General features: G+C 40.3%; 1 pseudogene; it reads right to left on the reverse strand.

The window, feature by feature from the left end:
* Positions 1-3,633: 3,633 nt before the first annotated feature.
* Positions 3,634-3,709, reverse strand: LOC126009855 (uncharacterized; annotated as a pseudogene).
* Positions 3,710-8,173: the final 4,464 nt, after the last annotated feature.

Here is an 8,173-nt window from a genome sequence, read left to right on the forward strand (position 1 = left end):
CCCCCCGCGCGCAAGGCCCGCCCGGCTCTCCGCTGGCTCTGAGCGCCCCGGGGATGCGCACGCTGCTGGACCGAGCGAGCCTGAGCAGCCGCCGCTGTCACCGCCGCCGCCTTGGATGCTGCTCTCCGAGGCTCGCGGCCAGCTCAGGTTTTTCGCCTCCCTCTGGCGGCTTTGGGCACCGGGGCCTCCCCGCCCATCACATGGCAGACCGGGCCCATGCCCTGATTGGCTGGCATGCCCGTCAAGCAAACAGGCACACACGCGGCTGCTTCGCCCCTGCCCGACCCGGAGGACGCCACTACTGCGCCCGAAGCGCAACCTCAGCGCCCGGGCTGGTCTGTGCGTGCCCCAGCCTCAGCGCGCCCCGTGCTTGGGGTAACCCCACTTGGACCAGCATCTCATCCTTAATCCACCACCGCAGCACCCCTGCTCTCCCCCAGACCTGTTTGCACATGCTCAGAAACGCTGACTCCATCCCCTCCGGAGTTTCCCAGGTCTTCATCTGTTTCTCTGTGTCCCTCAGGTTTTGGGGAGGCAGAAAGAGAGGCCAGAGTCAATCTTCTACCCCAAGCCAGGCATTGAAGAAGTTTAATGGGGAAACTGGGCCACGAAGTTCAAAAGAAGAACTGTAGTAGAAAGAAAAGAATCCTAGAGGGAGTAGGAGGGGGCCAAGAAGAGCAGGGGTGAAGTGTGGGGAGGTAGTTGGGCAAGAGCCATCCACCTCGCCCCCATGCATCTCTGACCTTTCTGCCTCTCCTGGTTCTGCTGTTGTTCTATCCACAGCCTGCTCCCTGTAGAACTAGGCCCTGTTAATGCTCTGGAACTTGTTGGGCCAGGGACCATGGAAAATAAGTCTATACTTGTATTCCTTTCTCTCTCCCATCCCTGGAATTCATATCCAGCAGCTTCAGGTTGCCTCTCTGAAAACATCCTACAGTGCAAAGTAATCAGTTTATTTCAAACTTGCAGTCAGCTCAGTAACTCTCTCTCTTAGACTTCTTTATCTCTTGTTCCTCATTTTTTTTTAATATTGCCCTTTTTTTTTTTAGTGAAGTTAAAATCAAACTAGTGTTCTTTCCTATGTATCAGCTTAAGAAAGTGGTGGGATTTCAGAAACATTTTTGACCGATAGGTTTTTGTTGTACATACCACTTACCTGTGACTCGAACAAGCCATGTAGTTTCTAGGAATATGTTAATGCCCTCCCATTTGGTGTATGGATTCTTTGTGCCTTTTTGCTTTGACCACCTGTCATGAGACTCACAACAGATAAGAAAAGGATCCCTACTGTGTACATGGTTAGTGTAGAAAAAGTCTCGTCTATGATCTGTCTTAATCTCATCCAGAAGAAAGCTCTTTCTTGTCCCCTTTCACTCAGACAACATCATTTAATGTTTGACCACATTTTATTGGTCTAGTGATAGGGCCATTGACTCAGGATAGTAATTCTGAGGGTAATGGGGTATGGCAGTGTTTCTCTGTATGCTTGGATTCTGGAATTTCAAACTTAGCTATTGTTCCTCATAGGGCTAAAGGGTGCTGGGGGAATCACAAACTAGTCTTTGGCAAGAGAGAAGGGAAAAAAATAGGCTTGTAGAACTAAGTAAAGCTAAGAAATATATTTCCATATGGTACCTGGCAACCAACAACTTTCTTATCTCTAGCTTCTGTGAAAGTCTCCTAAAGGAGACTTTATAATTCCCCTTTTTGGTTACGGTGCTATTATTTTAATCCGAAAAGTAAAAAGAAAAGAAAAGAAACGCTCCATTCTACAGGACATTTAAGAGGTTATATCTTTAAAACTCTACTGACCTTAGTCCAGGCCTTGGGAAGGTTAGTCACAGAAAGCACACCAAATAGGTCACTTTAAACTTGTGCGGGAAAGACTTCAGATTATTACCCCAGCGAAACAAAATGAAATCTATTCATTAAATATCTTCGTACTCAGATAGAAAGCCAATCACTGAACCATTAACATAAGCAATAAGAAAAGGGAAAAGATGGGGAAAGTTTTAGTTCAGGTAAGGGTTGACAGAATGAACACTGCCCACACCACTTATTAGAAAAGCTTCAAGTTTCTTTGAGCCCAGAATAATAAAAATCACGTGCAAATATATAATTTTATATCAAGTAACTTGAAAAGATCGACAATTATTTCGTGTTTTATACATATCTCATTTAGACATTTAGTCCTTATCTTTCTGCACATATATGAGTCTATTTGCTTGATATAGAACATGCAGAAGCTTAGTTGAGTTTCTAATGAAAGTTTTGTCATTCAGAATCTGATAGTATTTGTTCTACAGAGAGCATTGAAATATAATTGGGAATCAGTATATTACATGAAGAGATCATAATACACAACAGCACCACTCAGGATAGCACTGGAGTATGTATGATAAGTGCCCAAATGTCATAGATAGCTAGGGCTTTCTGCTCAAAGAAGGAAGGAGGCATTGTGTTGAAGAGGTCCAGGAAAGTTCAAAGAAGAGAAATAGAAGACACTTTGAAGGCTAAGTACTGGAACTTTCAAAAAAGCATAAGTGAAGATAAAACTAAAAAAGGTTTGCTGGGGCACATCAGTTTACAAATGACTTTGATTTGGGGGCAAAAGTATAATTCTATGTATTTTAGTAAAAATAATTTTTATCTGAAAATAGCATGTAAAAATTCTGTATAACAATTCCAAGTACACAATACATGCTTGATTATTATAGTTATAAAATAGGGGAATATAGTTCTTAAAAATAGGATGTTGCTAAGGTACTAAAAGTCTGAATTAAATGCAAACACTGAGTTTCTTAATTTTAATGGTTATAACAGAATAATAAGGAAATATTGCTAATTTTTATTTCTACAGTCATTTTGCATGAACATGTAACTATTTTGGTGGCTAGGGAATTTATCTGAAGTCTGTACTCTTATTTTTATATTCAGGTGGTCATATTTGTGTTTTCATGTATATAATATCTTAAAACAGTTAGGAAAGAAGTTGGCAAGACTCATTCCCATGAGTATTCAAATCACCCATAGCAATCAGAAATATTAGTACATTCTGTCATCTTAAGAAAATTATGAAATTTATGAGTATTAGACTTAAAAAGATGGACTTAGGCTTAGTGAAGTAGTGTGATGGGAGCAGATTTGGGGCCCACACTAATTGTTAGAGGCTATACAACATGACTGCTCCCTCCTTGTTCGCAGTCCTTATATAAGTATATCCAATCTTTTTTTTTCTATGTAGATTTTGGTCATTTTTGCTATACAACTTTTAAAAAGCACCAATCCATTCAGTATTCCCTGCAGTACTGGTTTAGTTGAAACAGTCTCTAGCCATTGTTTGCATGAAAATGTTTTTTTTTTTTAATAATTTCTTCAAACCAAAGTTGTAACTTGGTAGAGTAGTAAATTCTTGGTTCTTTTCATTTGTGGTTGGAAATATTCCATTTTTCTCTTGCTTGTAGAGTTTCATTTGAGGAACCTGAAGCAAGCTTTATGTTGCCTCTTATGATTAAGGTTTTGCTTGTTCTTTGTCATTTGAAGGAGTCTATGTTCGTTATTAGTTCTTGCCATTTTTTAACAAGATATATTGAAAATGTTCTATTTAGGTTTATTTTGTTTGTCTTTTTTTTTTTTAATTTGGAATGCTTCACGAATTTTTGTGTCATCCTTGCACAGGGGCCATGCTGATCTTCTCTGTATTGTTCTTTGGACCACTCTTTGGAGCATTGGGGATCAGTATACAAATGTCCTTTCTCAGTTTGAGAAAATTCTCAGCTATTATTTCTGCCATCAACCACTCTTATCTTTTCTCTTTCCACTCCTGGAATTCCTATGATGTAGAGGTCTTTTCTTTTGCTATTATACGTTAAAATTTTTTAATTTTTCATCCTTTTTAAAATCTCTTTTCTGTTATTCTTTCTATATTGATAATGTGGTATACTTAACCTAGAGTTCTTTAATTTGATTTTGGATTTCTTCCATTCCACTGATGATGCCTGGTTTTGTATTCTTTTTTTTTAACATAATTTTTATTTTGATCATAGTGGCTTACATATTGTTGACAATAATATTTTAGGTATATATTTACATAAAATCAGGGGGGATTCCCATCACCGGTTTGTCTTCCCTATTCCTCCGTTTTTATCCTACCTCCCATATCCTCTTCCCTCACCCCCAGGGCTGCTAGAATATGTGATCCCCTCTGTACCTATCCTATTACTTTGTAGTCTTACACCTGTTTGGTCCTGATGCCTCCTTTATTTCCCACTCTAATTGGGGGGCAGGACTAGCTAGTTCAAGTTATGTGGTTTTGTTTGAAGAGGAGAAAAATAATAAACTGGGGTAAAAGTCTAATACGCCGGAAATAAGCAGAATTCTTCTAGAGGCTCTCGTCATCGGTTTGAGAGACGAAGGAGAAAAAGAAGGTGAAACAGTCCACCCCTACGAAATGAAGTGTCAAATATCTATTAAGAGTTCCAACAATAAAGCTAAGCACCACAAAAACAGAACAAAACAAACAAACAAACAACCAAAAAAAAAACAACAATGCCGTGGTCTTGAGATAGGCACCATGGCAGAGCCCATGAAGAGGGAAAAGAAGGGGCCAGAGAGATCACATGGAGGCAAGGCGTCTGCCCTTCATGCAGGAGGTCATCAGCTCTCTCGGCGCCCCACATGGTCCCTCGTGCCCGCCAGGAGCAATCTCTGAGCCCGGAGCCAGGCATAATCCCTGAGCACTGCCGGGTGCCACCCAGAAATCTAAAAAGAAAAAAAAAAAAAAAAAAGAGGAGAAAAAAAGATAAGTGGGGGCAATAACTTCAATAACCACACTAAAACAAAGAAATCGACCAAAAATAGATAGGTAAATAAAAATAATAATAGTAGTACATGAAGATAAAAAGTAATATATGAAAAATAAACAATTTTTTCCCTCCTGCCCAGGCACAGTAAATATTGGGGTCATTCGAAAAGGGATTCACATGGCCTAAGAGATATGGGGTTTCTCCGCCCTTGGAGTATATTGTCATGGGATCAACTATAGATTCTGTTCATGATCCTTTATTCTCCTGGTGGTGCATTTGTGGTGTTTGGGAAGCTTCTGCTCCGTCCTGGGTGATATAGTGAGACCTCTGTATCTAGAGATCTCAGTATCTGCACAGTTACAGGGGTGGGACTTATGATGAAGTCAGTCTTTGTGGTTGTAGAAGTTCTGTTCCCTCAGTGTCACTCCAGTCCATCTTCTGTGGTTGGTGGTCTTGGTCTTGGCACTAACCCTGGGATGGCACCTAGGATAACGCCTTTCCTTGCGTTTCCAGAAGCCCCATTCCGTTACAGTTGTCTCTGCCAGACCTTTGGAACTGGGGATCATGGTTGTTATGCAGGTCGTAGCTCAAACCCTAGGCTAGGGCTTTTTTATTGGTCCCAAGATATATACAGTCTGGTCATGGTTCTAGCAGCCAGTCCTCTGTAAATCGCGTTCTTGGCTTCTGGACCTACCAGCGGGTGACAAGTCTTCTGATTTTGTCTTATCGGTGGCTGGTAGGGCAGAATAACCTGCTCTTAAATCAAGTTGTTCCCCTTTTCCTCGGTGTCAGGATATCGTATTAGAACTGGCACTCGTTGGTGTTCCAGCAGTAATAAGGTTGTTCCGAATGGGGTTTGTTACCTGCAGCTGTTGCGAAGGACTGTGCCATTTCTGTGACTGGGATCTAGGGTTCAAGGTTGAATGGATGGGATCTAATCTCCTGAGGTCTAAGTTGATTCCACATGACATATTTTCAAGGTAGGAGTTATCCCTGTATTGTAAACAACTATGAGTTTCTATCTCTAGTAGATAAAAGCTCTTTTTTTTATGTGAAAGCTTTCCCCTTTTTTTAGTGTGCCTTTGCAGAGAGAAATGGTGCTGCGTTATATTGGTGCATTTGGGGGTGGACAGAGAGGAAAACAAAAAGAGGTCACATACTCAAAAAAGATTAAAAAAAATAGGATTAAAAATGTATGTGCTCACATATGTATATGTGGACCAGAAAATTAAAAAATAAATTAACGGAGTATTTAAAGGACCAAAGAGGTGCAAAAGACTACCTTACATTTGGGGAAAGACAGGTAATGAGGAGGTGTAATACAGGTCTTATGTTTATGTTGGGAGTATAGGTTTTCCTGTTGTCTTTTGGGTTTTTCTTGTAGTGTGTGGGTTCCCAGGCACCTTTCCATCACACCTCCTGACCTTCTTCAGATTGGTGAAAGATTTGCGGCAGGGAGGTCTTGGGAAGAGTTCTTGTATTGGGGCTACTTTTGGAACTAAGACTGGTTGGTTTTGTATTCTTTAGACCCTTCCATTCTTGATTTTTTTTCCACCAATTTTTCTTTGAGCTTATTTAATTTCTCTTCTAGTGATTAGCTTAATTCATTGAACATCAAAGAATATTGCTACTCTAATCTTTGGACAACAGTAAAATTTCTGGTATACTATAAAAGTTTCCTGGGCTTCTTTCACAGCTGTTGTAATGTTGAATTTCTTCATTTTTCATTATGTCTGGTGCTTTGTAGGAATTAAGGGTGGAATTCTTTTTTTTTTTTATTTAAACACCTTGATTACATACATGATTGTGTTTGGGTTTCAGTCATAAAAGGAACACCACCCATCACCAGTGCAACATTCCCATCACCCAAGTCCCAAATCTCCCTCCTCCCCACCCAACACCCGCCTGTACCCTAAACAGGCTCTACATTTCCCTCATACATTCTCAATATTAGGACAGTTCAAAATGTAGTTATTTCTCTAACTAAACTCATCACTCTTTGTGGTGAGCTTCCTGAGGTGAGCTGGAACTTCCAGCTCTTTTCTCTTTTGTGTCTGAAATTTATTATTGCAAGAATGTCTTTCATTTTTCTTAAAACCCATAGATGAGTGAGACCATTCTGCGTTTTTCTCTCTCTCTCTGACTTATTTCACTCAGCATAATAGATTCCGTGTACATCCATGTATAGGAAAATTTCATGACTTCATCCCTCCTGACAGCTGCATAATATTTCATTGTGTATATGTACCACAGTTTCTTTAGCCATTCGTCTGTTGAAGGGCATCTTGGTTGTTTCCAGAGTCTTGCTATGGTAAATAGTGCTGCAATGAATATAGGTGTAAGGAAGGGATTTTTGTATTGTATTTTTATGTTCTTAGGGTATATTCCTAGGAGTGGTATAGCTGGATCGTATGGGAGCTCGATTTCCAGTTTTTGGAGGAATCTCCATATTGCTTTCCATAAAGGTTGAACTAGACGGCATTCCCACCAGCAGTGGATAAGGGTTCCTTTCTCTCCACATCCCCGCCAGCACTGTTTGTTCTCATTCTTTGTGATGTGTGCCATTCTCTGTGGTGTGAGGTGGTATCTCATTGTTGTTTTGATTTGCATCTCTCTGATGATTAGTGATGTGGAGCATTTCTTCATGTGTCTTTTGGCCATTTGTATTTCTTCTTTGTCAAAGTGTCTGTTCATTTCTTCTCCCCATTTTTTGATGGGATTAGATGTTTTTTTTTTGTAAATTTCTGTCAGTGCCTTGTATATTTTGGAGATTAGCCCTTTGTCTGATGGGTATTGGGTGAATAGATTCTCCCACTCAGTGGGTGTCTCTTGAATCCTGGGCACTATTTCCTTTGAGGTGCAGAAGCTTCTCAACTTAATATATTCCCATCTGTTAATCTCTGTTTTCACTTGCTTGGAGAGTGCAGTTTCCTCCTTGAAGATGCCTGAAGTCTCAATGTCCTAGATAGTTTTGCCTATGTGTTGTTCTATATATCTTATGGTTTGGGGTCGGATATCGAGGTCTTTAATCCATTTGGATTTTACCTTCGTACATAATGTTAGCTGGGGGTCTAAGTTCAATTTTTTGCAAGTGGCTAGCCAGTTGTGCCAACACCACTTGTTGAAAAGGCTTTCCTTGCTCCATTTAGGATTTCCTGCTCCTTTATCAAAAATTAGGTGATTGTATGTCTGGGGAACATTTTCTGAGTATTCAAGCCTATTCCACTGATCTGAGGGTCTGTCCTTATTCCAATACCATGCTGCTTTGATAACTATTGCTTTGTAGTAAAGTTTAAAGTTGGGGAAAGTAATTCCTCCCATATTCTTTTTCCCAATGATTGCTTTAGCTATTCTAGGGTGTTTATTGT

Source organism: Suncus etruscus, chromosome 5 (genome assembly GCF_024139225.1).
Source record: "Suncus etruscus isolate mSunEtr1 chromosome 5, mSunEtr1.pri.cur, whole genome shotgun sequence".
Classification (NCBI taxonomy): Eukaryota; Metazoa; Chordata; class Mammalia; order Eulipotyphla; family Soricidae; genus Suncus; species Suncus etruscus.